This window comes from Labrus mixtus, chromosome 11, assembly GCF_963584025.1.
Source record: "Labrus mixtus chromosome 11, fLabMix1.1, whole genome shotgun sequence".
Classification (NCBI taxonomy): Eukaryota; Metazoa; Chordata; class Actinopteri; order Labriformes; family Labridae; genus Labrus; species Labrus mixtus.
Genome location: NC_083622.1, coordinates 5,585,785 through 5,599,020, shown reverse-complemented (window position 1 = coordinate 5,599,020; position 13,236 = coordinate 5,585,785). Strand labels below are relative to the sequence as shown.

The window sequence follows — 13,236 nt, the reverse complement described above, 5'->3', positions numbered from 1 at the left end:
TGTGTACCTTTCCATAAGGAAAATGTTTAGGAGTTTTTATGAAAACTTATTTTTATACCCATAGTCTCATCATTATCAGGATTACTAATGCATCCTACACACAGTGTTTGCATTAATCCATGACAATGACTTCAACAACACCTTGGAGTTCTGTCCTGTATACTCAGAGTAACAGGCATTCCAGGTCTTTAAAAAAAATCCCTCGAAGTCAATTGTATACCCAGGACTTCACACTTGTCTGACAGAGACAGGCGCTCCAGCCAACACAGTATTCTAACATAGTGGGAAAGCCCTGTGCTAATTCTGGGCATGCACATGGACTCATGGCCAGCCAGGGTGTGAAACTAAAGCCTGTCAGTGAAGCTTAGCAACTCCTCTCTGCTCTCGCTCAACACAGTCTGCAGCTATTGATGCCAACAGTCTGTCTGGACTTGGAGATCTGGTGTCACGGTTTAGCTGCTGAGGTAATGGAATGTGTGGTTAAAGGTTAAAGGTAAATACAAATATTAGCACCTTTGATAAAAAAAAAAGTCTCAGTTTGAGTCTTTTCTTTGCTTCTTCTCATTCAGCCTTTTGGATGGCTAACGTAAGGGTCAGGAGATTAAAAAAAAGTAGTAACAGTGAAGAAACTTTATACAATTTCCATCGAAAATTAAAAATATATTATAGAGTAATCTCTTTAACCAGACTATGAATTTAAGTCATCCAAAAATACAAAGACAGCTCGGCTGGCAGCCCACAAACGAGTGCTGGAGACACTTTTACCTGGAAAAACTTTTACCATGAAACTGTTCCTCATTACTTCTTGAATATGTTTGTTTTTGTGTCGACTTAAATGCACCGCCGAGACACTTTTTTCTAAATGACGTGCATGCTTTAGTGTTACCAGTTATAATATCTCTACTTTATACAAATTAAACTGCCATAAAAATGTGTGATAGAAACCTTCCTTTTTGACAAATAAAAGCAGGTCTCAATTAGAGGCCCCTGTGCGTTTAGTGTTGATTAGTTAGCCGATTAAAAATAGAGATGATCTTTAACATGTGTCCAAGAAAGACATAAAATGATGCTAGTATGCAGCTGTGCAACAGGTTGGCATACCATCTCAAAAAGCAAGATCAAATTCTTGATTTGTAACTTATTTGACAAGATCTGTAAAGTTACCTAGTGCCATGTTTTGTTTTTACTCATTTATTTAGGATTATTGTCTGTTCCTGTTTTATTTTGTACTTACCCTTGTCTCTGTCTTTCAGATCCTGCTCCTCATGTTTTCCTGCCCTGATTGTGCTCACCTGTGTCTCGTTATCCCCTGATTGTGTGTGTGTATATACCCCTGTGTTTCCTCCCTCATGTTGCCAGTTCGTAGTGTGTTCCTGTGTGTCACCTTGTTCCAGCGGTTTTCCTAGTAGACTTGGTGATTTTGACCGTGCCTGCCTTTTGCCTGCTCCCTTTGGATTTGTTTGCCTTGAAGATTTGCCTTCCTGTGCACCGACCTGGACTGTAATTAAACTCTGCCTTTTCCTGAACTCGGCCACGTGTGAGTCTGCTTTTGAGTCCCTGTCTCTCTCTCTGGTTCTGATATTAATGTGTTTATCGACACCCTAACTTTGTGCACAGTTTCTGGTGTAAATTTAAACTTTTATAGTCTTTCCCGTCATTGATGTTAGTTTGTAAATAATCAAAGACCTGTCCCAAAGTAAGGCAGTGTCATTTCATACACTGAAGAAAATAAAAGCCCGGCTATTAATTGAAGTTTTACAGTAGTTTGTTTCTTCACTCATCTTTTGTTATACAGATATTCTTTTTTTATTAAGATGTGTTTTGGGTATTTTGTGCCTTATTGGGGAGATAGGACAGTGGATAAAGTTGGACTTCATCGAGAGAGTAGGGAATGACGTGGGGGAAAGGAGCCACAGGTCGGATTTGAACGTGGGCCGCCTGCTTGGAAGACTACCGCTTCCGTACATGGTAAATGGACTTGAGCTTGTATAGCGCTTCTCTAGTCTTCTGACAACTCAAAGAGCTTTTACACCGAATGTCACACCTACCCATTCACACCCTGATGGCAGAGGTTGCTATGTAGTATCATCCATCAGAAGTAACTAATCCCAAGTGTCTTGCCCAAGGACACATCGGACATGTTGCTGCAGGAGCTGGGGATCGAACCCTCGACCGGTTGAGAGACGACGACTCTACCGACTGAGCCACAGTCACCCCCGCGTACTAACCACTGCGCCACCAGCGCCCCAGTTGTCTGGATATTCATTAAACTTGCAGGAGTTTCAGATTGTAGATAATGGACATTATTATAGGAAAACTCCCACTGTGAATTCTATAGAGGTAGGTTGCTTCATCCCTTTTATGCACAGGTAGTTGGGGCTAGCCTTTATTACAGTACGAGTATCTAACCCAGGGTAGACTAGACACAAACAACAAAAGCATCCATCATTTTAGTATTTCAGTATATTTGTGGGTTAATACTCATCTTTTGATGTGACGCCCACACTGCGCTGTGCTGTTCATGTCTGAAGCCACATTCAGAGTTATGGGCGAGTCATACAGACAAAGAGAGTTTACAGGGAGATGAGACAGCTGCTGAGGATCAACGTGGGTCATAAATGGATCCACTGTGAGCTACTGGGCGATGCTGAGAGTTACGTTTGCCACACAACTCTCAACATGTTTGACACAGTCTTCTCTCATGCTTATGTGTGAGTTCACAATAGAGAAGGATATTTCAAGTAAATTCAATATTTGCAATAAATTATTGTAGATTAAAGTGGTACAATTCTACAATTCACTTAGCAGACGCTTTTATCCAAAGCGACGTACATCAGAGAGTAAGAACAACACAAGCAAGGATCTAGAAAAAAGGGAACAATGTGAGTAAGAGTAAACGATCAGCTTTGAGTCTGATTGGACACACAGGTGCTGACAGGAAGTGACCACAAAGCACAACATTGACGACAGTTCTTGAGAGCTCTAATCAGTATAGAAACCATCTTATAAGTCGTCATTATCAAACAAAAACAATCGTCACAACCATCATCATCATCATCAATAATATGGAGACCATCATCATTAAGTTAGTAAGTATTCATGAAAGAGCTGGGTCTTTAGCTTTTTCTTAAAGGTGCAGAGGGACTCTTAAGAATCAATGGCAAGTAGGGGTGTAAAGGTACTCGGACCGGACCGTTTCGGTACAGGGCCTGCGCAAAAATAACCTGCAGCATGATAGAATGAACACCCTCCCTCCCCAACAGACAGCCTTTTGCTAGTAATTCTAAACGGGCCAAAGCCATAACAAATGCCATTGAAGTTCTTATATCGACAGAGGGAAATATTAATAGTTCTGTGATGAAACTCTTCTGTCCCAGATGTGATTATGTTTATTATGTGCTCAAAGGGCATTCAAAAAACTGTTGGCTTAATAAACTAAAAGGTGTCAGTGAAATTAAAAATAAATATTTTTACATATAGGCTATATTAATTACTTCATTTCATTCTAAAATACTTCATATATTTTATTTATTGGAGACTCTTTTGGTTGACGGATGCAGCATAAGTTTATTTTTTTTACAACGTTTAATTTAAAATGTTATTAAAAAGTAACCTGAGCAGGTGTAGAAGTCTGAGCTGTCGATGCTGCACTTAGCCCAATGTGTAAAAGGGTCAGGTCCCTTTTACTGTACCGAAAATGTACCGAACCGAAGCTTCAAAACTTGGAACCGTACCGAACTGAATTTTTTGTGTACCGTTACACCCCTAATGGCAAGTGTTACATGAAAAGAATTTTCCACAAGTCAAAAGTAAAGAATATCCCGTTGGACACTTTGCAGATCAGCCGTCACTTTCAGTGATTTATTGTTAATTGTTATTCTCTTCTGTGTTGTTCATCCCACTTGTAGCTTAAACAAAGGCCAGCAGCCTGTGGAAGCCTTTTTCTTCCTAATACTTATGGCCGTGTTCCTTCATTTGACTTTTCTGTATAAATGGCTAATCTTCTCATGTTGATTCTCATGGGATAAGTTATGATGTGGTATTGTTAAAAAAAAAACTGCATCATGTGTTTGTAATGACTGACCAACAAACTGGAGAGCTTATCTGCTTCAGGCTGCTGCTCAGTTTAACTCAAACTTTGGCTGATTCAAACACAGCCATACGAAGCACTGATTACACAAAATCCTTTTTGGACTGTGTAATGTGGGAAGAATTTGGCCTTGAAGTCATTCCCCAGATTGTTGGACACTAGCAGTTGGTGCTCTTTAAAAAAAAAAAAAAAAAAAAGTTATTTGAGAGAAGTCATGCTAGATAGACAGTTTTAGCTTTTTTTATAATCAAAGTTTTCATTATACTTTTATCTCATCTTAAAAAAAAAATAATTCCAAGGCGCTGGTGGTGCAGAGGTTGGTGCACACACCTCATGTACTGAGGCTATAGGCCTCCAAGCGGCCCGGGTTCGAATCCGACCTGTGGCTCCTACCTAATTATTATTATAATGATCATTACTTTCTCTTACTTCTATTATTTCTTCCCTCAGCCCCCTTTAAGAAAAACATTTAAAGAAGTGTTTTTGTTGTGATATTGATACGTTTCTTTACTTTTAAATGACTATATTTAATATGAGTTCTCTGAGCTCGGTGAGACTAACCTGGCTCTAAAATAAAGGTTTAAAAAAGACATTAAAGACAACAGCAAGTAGGTTGTTTGTCGCATTCTGACAAATATAATAATATCACAGCATACACTCCTGGCTCTCTGGAAAGCTCCTTTCAAACGCTGCCTCCTTATTTTTCCATGTCTTTAGTTTCCCAGGGAGGATAGTTAAAATTGTTGGCATTCCTCATTAAAACCAGGGACACAGCTATACTGCAGCTTGTTACGAGTCCCCTCTCAAAGAATGTGGAAAAAGTCACATAACATGCATATTTTATGAATTTTATCACTTGGCATGAACTCCTTATGGCGACAATATATCACAAACTGAGATCAGAGAGTACTTTTGGGGGGGGGGGGGAGGGGTCTGAATCCACAACATCACAGTATCATAGTTAGTGATCTTAGACCACAAAGCCACCAGGGTACTCCACATAAACATAAAGGAAATATATAAAAACTACATTTCCATGATGTGCTGCGAGGAAGAAGACTGACTGAAACTCCGAATGTTAGAAAGACAAGTTTACAGCATCCTGTCCATTCTGAGAAGACAGAGCTAATGCGGTTATTCTATCGCTCTTCTGCTACGCCTGACACAAGTGAGAATTCAGAAAGTCTCAAAAACAAATGTTGCCTCATCGTTCCAATCAAACTCATGGTGACGGCTTGAACGAGTGAAAACAACGGGTGGCTTCAGAGGGAAGTTTAATTAAAAACATCTTCTGTCTCCTGTTACACAGACAATCAGTGAGCAGTGAACCTAAGTTTTAAAAGTAACCTGTAAGTACAATTACTGTGACAGTCTCAAACTACAGTAAGAGTGACACTTGTAGTGTTTTGTGTTTGGCCATTATTGTTATTCTGCACTGTCCCTGAGCTACGTTATGTAAATCTAGGGATGCAACCTTAGCGCCAAATCAAATGCAAACATCTCTTGTCTTGGGTTTGTTGTTTTAAACACCATTTCTGAAAGTCAAAAGTACATTTAGATACACATTTTAAAAAGCTAATTAGGTGCTTAAGGTTTCTCTTCCTCTGAAATGTAGATTTTTACGACTACACTGTTTAGTCAATTCCTTATTACAGGCGGAATAAACAGTTAGTGTGGTATTTATAAAGAGCTACCAATTCTATTTGTTAGAGTTGCCCTCTCAATATGACTCGTTGTTTGTCTCTGTATGTCCCTTTAGCCCAATGACAGCTGAATGGCTCCAGCCCCCCCCCCACCCACCCCCCGTGACCCAGACCAGGACAAGCAGCACAGATAAGGGGTGGATAGATGGAGCTCACTCTTTAGTCCATTTTAGGTTGTAGAAATGCAGAGTTGACATATGGTCTGAGTCAGTGGCAGCAGGACAGGAAATCACACATGTGACGTGGATCAGGTTGGATTTTCTCTGACTGTACAGTTTGTCACTGAGCTCGAGGATTTAAAACACATTGGGTCAAAGTTATAACAAATATGTTTTATGTGTATAAGACTAATTTTACAGTTCTAAACAAATCTCAAGTAAAGATGAAGTGTTCATCTAAAGCTCTGTCTTTAATTTGCTCATTTCTCATTCCTCATAAACATACACTGTAGTGAGGCATCGGTAAATACAATTGTGTGATTGCCCTTTAAACGTTGTAAAAATCTATTTAAATATCATTACATTGTAGCTGCAGTGTCTTGTATTAAATATAGTACAACATATTCCACAGCACAATGAAGTGGAATTAAAATCATCCGTCATGTGTTGTCTGTCAGACTGAGCCTGTAGTCCATGGATGACTGAGTGCTGACACCTGGCCCTGTAATTGGTCAGATGCTATTATTTGACCTGTGACTCATCACAGCTATGCGCGCTGTGCCTGCCTGTTTGATGAGATAGAGGGTCAGTGACAAAGAAGTGAAATTCTCAAATCTTTGAAAACCTGTTTATAAAGCAAGTAATGTGCGATTACATTGTATATATTGCAATAACAATACAGTGTGATAAATGAAGAAATATTAGCTATGAGTCAGAGTTTCTTCAGCTATCCACTGCTATTCAGGTTTAAGTGATATCCTGAATCCAAAATAAATCAAAAAGCAGCTTAAATTTAATCTGACTGCATGAGGAGCAAAATGATGTGAAAGCATAGTCATGAATAGAGATGGGACCGGTCCGATCTTATATTGGTATCGGGTCGTAAATTAGTGTTGCGGTAATATTGCTGAACAAACAGTCCCCTCCCTTAAATATCAACAAGTGAAGATAAAAGCTTTAATACCACTCTTTGCTTTCTATTGTCTAACCAGTGATCCTCAAGTGGTCAAGCCTCTGGAGGACCCACCACCAACTCATTCATGAAAACTCCAAACCCTATTTTCTGATATTTCAAAATGTGCAGTTTGGACCTCAGAGAGGCACAAAAACACGAGATAAAACAAAGAAACAGAACAAAAGAAACATGTTTAAAAAGCACTTCTTAGACATTTTTTCAGGCACACAATCAGGACCCACTGAAAACCGCTCCGCGACCCGCCTTTGGGCCCCCGGGCCGAACTGTTGTGGACCACTGGTCTAAACTGCTTTTTGTGTTTCATGTTGCAGGGAGCTGCAACTTATCACAGCATGGAGAGACACTGCCCCTCATATGTTTATGGCCAACATAAACAGACATCACACACGTGCAGTGAAATGACCTGAAGTGCATTTTCTAACCACAGCTTTAGCTAACAAATGCATCGTGATCAGTGTGTGCAGACAAAAGGAATAAAACACGTTTTTACTGTTATCCCAGTCAGGGTACATTCACAGAGGTGACATCAATCATTTACAGTGTCTCAGCTCTTATCTTATTTATATAAGACATACAGGCAACACATAAAGTTTCTGCTTTATTTTACTAACCTTTTGAATAGCTCAGTCAGGTGATCTCAGACTGCTCGGTCAATCCTTATTTGGTTTGTCCTTCCTTTGACCAACGACTTTATCTGACAAAAAATGAAACAGCAGAGAGAGACACACACTTTAAAAAAAAAAATTAAATCTAGATTTGATCTCACACAAGTTGCATAAAATTGAGTAAAACAATATATTATAGGGTCGACTGATATGGGATTTTTGGGGCCGATATCGATATTATGGAGAGAAAAAAATCAGATACTGATATATCGGCCGACATCTTTATTAGACCTGTAGAGATAGATAAATATAGATATACACATTGATTGTGTTACTCCCTCAAATGCAGTGATAACACTTGTGGAAAAGATATTTAATGAGGTAGATGGTCACTCGACTGGAAAGTGACTGCGCCCCGTACATGCATCACCTCTTGACACTCTGGAGGGGGATAATGCTTGTTGTAATCTGTGTAGCACACTCTGCTGGTGACGGCCAGAAAGAGAACTGCTAGTTTAGTTCAACTATACTCAAATGAGATGCTACTTTACTGGGGACTAAATCTAGTAATAGAGGCAATCAAATTAGCCGATGCAGATAGTCACTTGATATGCTAATATCTGCAGATGTTATTGGCTGGAGGATTTATTGGCCAGGCTCTAATCAATGATTCCGCTCTCTCTGAAGATATACACTCTAATGTATATGACTGTGTACCAATAAACATTTGTACAAACATGTCAGGGCTACAAGATTGATTGAAATAACTGAAATTGCAAATGGGGCAAATCGCAGAGATAAAAAAAAAAAGTCATGTCACCATGATTGTTATGTTGTGTTTTTCTGTGAATGTTTAGAGAGTGATGCAAAAAATGTTCCCACTATTCCTGGATCGTGCAATTCCTGCAATGCAAGTCAAAATAATCACAATGTGATTTTCTTCCCATGCCAAGTTCGTCCTGGGACATGTGTGCGCGAGTTTCTGTTTACAGTTTCACGTGTGTGCATGTTGAGTTAATGAGTAGGTCAGAGGTGGGTTGTATATCATTGGCTGAGGTCCAGCTATGAGTGGCCCTAAATGGGTCCAGTGTTATTGACCAGCAGACCCAACAGAAGCGTCTGCTCTGACTTTAGACTTCATTCATTCGACACTTGCTCACTACCTACGTCATTCTTCCTGAAGTTAGTGACATATACAAAGAAATATGAAAATAATAAAACAATTATGCAATACAAGAGCAGATCACACCCGTGACTTATTAAAACAACATTATAGAAGAAATACCTTCACCCTGTATGGGAGGAACAGCATCTGTGTGTAATAAAGAGTTTTAACTCAGGTATTGAAATTAGGACCAGACCCAAAAAAATGAAAGTTTAATATTATTGGTCCTATAACAGTTATATTGTTATCATACTGACGGTTACCAATGTGTACTGACATTATTTATTTTTCTTGATAACATATAATGCAGGAAGCATAAAGGATGTCTTCAGCTAGTTTATCCAGCAGAGCATGCATCAACTCCACAGTTTGAAATTCTTTTCAGCAAATGACGGCAGCACATAAATCACAGCTTAGCAGTCAGTGGTGCAAACCGCGGTGAACTGGTTGACAAAATCAAATTAAGTTTATGTTGTTCGCTCAAGAAAAAATAGACTTTTTCTATGTCCTTGCATCTTAATATCAGTGCGAAACTGCTGCATAACTAAGGAATGGTCAATTAACATTCCTGTTCAAACGGTTACTGTTTCAAACACTACATTGGTCATCTGTTATTTTTCCCAATAAAAAAATTGTATATTTTGCAAAAGCCTCATTTTTATTCAACATAGCCAATGAAATGTAAAATGATGGCATTGCATGTATTAATACTCAGAATAATAATGATAATAATATATTGGTTTTATATAGCGCTTTTCTAAAAACTCAAAGACGCTTTGACAAAAACATAAAACAATAAAACAAAACAAAAAATGACGAGGACAGTACAATGATGAAGTAATATGGGGGGGGGGGGGGGGGGAGTTAGTGGTTGTAGGCAGTATTGAAGAGGTGAGTTTTGAGGGATTTCTTGAAGGAGGTGAGTGTGGGGGAGTCTCTAATGTACATCTCAATTAGTCGAACAAACTACCGATGCGAAAGTCAACTCTCATAAGTTTCATTACTTAAAAAACAAACAAATCATGCACTGGCAACTCAGTTTGACATCATCTTGACTGCACCAGAAGATTTATTTCTCCATCAAAATCAGAATGAAAACAGTTGACTTAATTTACTATTAAGCCCAAGCATTGGCAGTGAGACTCCTACTTACTCAACCTGATGCTGCTGACTACAGCTGTCAGTGGTACCACGCTGCCTGGTGATGTGTGACTTGTCCCAGATGTCAGCTCATCTGGATCCCCGTACATGTAATAAGCTGAAAAGACAAGGTGAGAAAAAAAGAAAATCTACTTAGCACATTCAGAGAGAGGGAGAGGTGCTGCTACCACTGCTTTCTTTTGATTAACCAATCTATCAATGTTTATTTGCAAAGCGACAATTCATAACAAATGTTATCTCAAGACACTTTACAAAACAGCAGGTAGAAGACCTTACTATTTTTTATATTACATTACGAAGACCCGACATTAATCCATCATGAGCACAGCGCTGAGGAACATTTAGCAGAGTTAGAGTGGCAAGGGAAAACTTCCTTTAGGAGGCAGAAGCCTGGAGCAGAAGCAGACTCATGTTGAACAGCCGCCTGCTGGAACTGTGTTGGGATGGAGAGATTAGGGCTGGGCGATATGGGCCAAAACTCATATCTTGATATTTTTTCGCTGAATGGCGATAAGATAAGATAATCCTTTATTTATCCCACAATGGGGAAATTTACACGATACTCGATATATATCGATATGTCTTTCATTAACAGTCAGTTGCACAAGTTCAACATGTACATGAAAACAAACTACCTGTTTGTGAAATTAATTAATTGCATAACCTGCATAACAAAATAAACACAGTTGTGTGTGTGTGTGAGAGAGAGAGAGAGAGAGAGAGAGAGAGAGAGAGAGAGAGAGACAGAGAGAGAGAGAGAGAGAGAGAGAGAGACAGAGAGAGAGGGAGAGGGAGAGAGAGAGAGAGAGAGAGAGGGAGAGAGAGAGAGAGGGAGAGAGAGAGAGGAGCAGGGTGAAGAGGGAGAGACAGTGAGATGAGAAATATGTGAACTGGCAGCTTTACAGAAGAACGTATAACGTTATTTTAATGCAACATGAACTATATCGATATTAACGATATTGTCCTGCCCTATATCTGGATTTAAAATATATCGATATATCTTAAAAACTCGATATATCGCCCAGCCCTAAGAGAGGTGAAGGAAAATGGAGGACAGACACAAACACAGCAACAACAACAACAACAATAAGATCATTTTTAATTCTCAAGTGAACTATTACTCAACTAGACAAACCAATAACCTCTACCTCCCAATGTGTCGTACATCTCGAGGACTCAATAAGATAGAGTCAAATTATGGAACACGCATATTTATTTACTTGATGATTTTTTTGTCTTTTTCTAGATACAAATTGAGACTCAGAAATGCGTTGATGTCAGAAAAATTTGTCCTGATTTTGTTATATTGTCTACATACTGTATGACCTGTTTTGCTCTATTTTTTAATGTTTTCAATGTTTGTATGTCATTTTATTTGTGATAGTAAATATTCTTACTTTGTTATTTTTTACTGTATTTTATTTGAACTTTTGTTTAATCTCTTAAGGTGAGGTTTTGAGATAAGCCCTCACTTGCACATGTGTTTTATTTTTTATTTGTTTTAATTCTGTTTGACTTCTTCTTTCAAAAAATGTGCAAATAAACTAAACTAAACTAAAATCTTTGAATAGTTGTGTATCACTCAGATTTCTATGGAAGCCCATTTCCGCCAGTAAAAAAAAATAAAAATGAAAATAATAAAGTCTCACAATTTCAACTCATTATTATGACTTTATATCTAATAATTTTGACTTTATATCTCATAATTTTGACTTTATATCTCATAATTTTGACTTTTTATCTCATGACTTTATATCTCATAATTTTGACTTTATATCTCATAATTTTGACTTTTTATCTCATTATTTTGACTTTATATCTCATAATTTTGACTTTTTATCTCATAATTTTGACTTTTTATCTCATTATTATGACTTTTTATCTCATAATTTTGACTTTTTATCTCATTATTATGACTATATCTCATATTTTTGACTTTTTATCTCATAATTTTGACTTTTTATCTCATTATTATGACTTTATATCTCATATTTTTGACTTTTTATCTCATAATTTTGACTTTGTATCTCATTATTATGACTTTTTATCTCATTATTATGACTTTATTATTTTCATTTTTATTTTTTAACTGGCGGAAATGGGCTTCCATAGGTTTCACTTTAGTTCACACATGGGTAAAGAAAACATGTTGATGATCATGAAAGCCAGCAGCAAGTTAAAGGGGAGCTTCATCTCATTATTTTTATTTCATGCCTTTTATGACTTAACAAGAGGCAATAATGACTTGTTTCGTTTTCTTCAGGACAGTTTGCTTCTGCAGTATGCAACAACACATTACAACATCTTCTGAGACACTGGGGTCGTTGGCCCCTGAGAAACCAATTGGGAGTTCCTACTTGTGTTTTCAAAAGGAAATGCCAACAAATACAACCAACTTCATGTTAACAGCACAGGAAACAACAATTTAATGTGCTTGAGAGGGGCTCAGTCCACCGCCCACCACTGCACACCCTCCGGAAACCTTCAGAGCAATTGTTAAGTAGGACACACAGCAATAAGAAAACAGGAAGTTCAGGAAGTAAATGAGACAGTGATATCTCAGACTACATTCATTCATTCATTAATGCATCAAACCGGAGCCAAACAAAGCAGTTCAGCTCTTCCTTAAAGGCTTTCAAATTAGCACAGGAAGCTAAAATGCTATGGTTAAAAGGATGCTCCCAAGCACAGCGACACACAATGTACTATTTACAGAACTAATCTGCTGCAGCACATCACAGCTTGTTGCATGTTTTAAAGACGCAGGCATCGTTTTTTTTAAATTGTAGTCCTTGCATTTGAATCACACAGAAAGATGCTCCTACATGCTAAAAAAAAAAAAAATAACACGGCTCTGTATTGCGTGTTAATAAACAGTCAAAAAGCAAAAATAGAGCGTTAAAAGCCGTAAATAGCTCACCTCAAACTGTAGTAGTAACACATATCCAGGTAGGAAATGTCACCAGAAGTGTCTTCTTCATGTGACGGCGGTAAGTCTGTAAGAACTCAACAGTAACACATGTATCTCCAACAAGTGTCACTTTGTGGAGTAACATCAAAGATCGCATATAAACAAGATGAGCGTAACGAGAGGAAAACCAGCGTCTCTTCCGGTTGTTGTCTAAAATATATATATTTTTTAGTATATCCATGGGTTTATTGTCTTTTCACGAGGAGCTCTGCCATTTCTATTTTTCACATAAAGGGACTGCTGCTGTTTTTGTGTTTACAATATGTGACAGTTTAATGATGTACTCTTAAAAAACTATTCGTGAAGAACACAATAATGGTGTTCATAAAAAGACAGAGTGAGACATCTGTCTTATTTCGCCTCTTTAGCTACTTCATTGGTTGGACTCCTGCTCCATCTACTGGTCA

General features: G+C 38.1%; 1 protein-coding gene across 1 annotated transcript in view; it reads right to left on the bottom strand.

Annotated features, from left to right (window-relative positions):
- The window catches only part of LOC132983430 (neurocalcin-delta A), a 73,053-nt gene extending 60,153 nt beyond the window's left edge, over positions 1–12,900 (bottom strand). The window contains exons 1-3 of the mRNA XM_061049721.1: positions 12,779–12,900; positions 9,851–9,955; positions 7,539–7,621 (exon numbers count right to left, since the gene is read on the bottom strand). The gene's annotated coding sequence lies outside the window, so the exon portion shown is untranslated. The remainder of the gene's footprint in view (positions 1–7,538; positions 7,622–9,850; positions 9,956–12,778) is intronic.
- Positions 12,901–13,236: the final 336 nt, after the last annotated feature.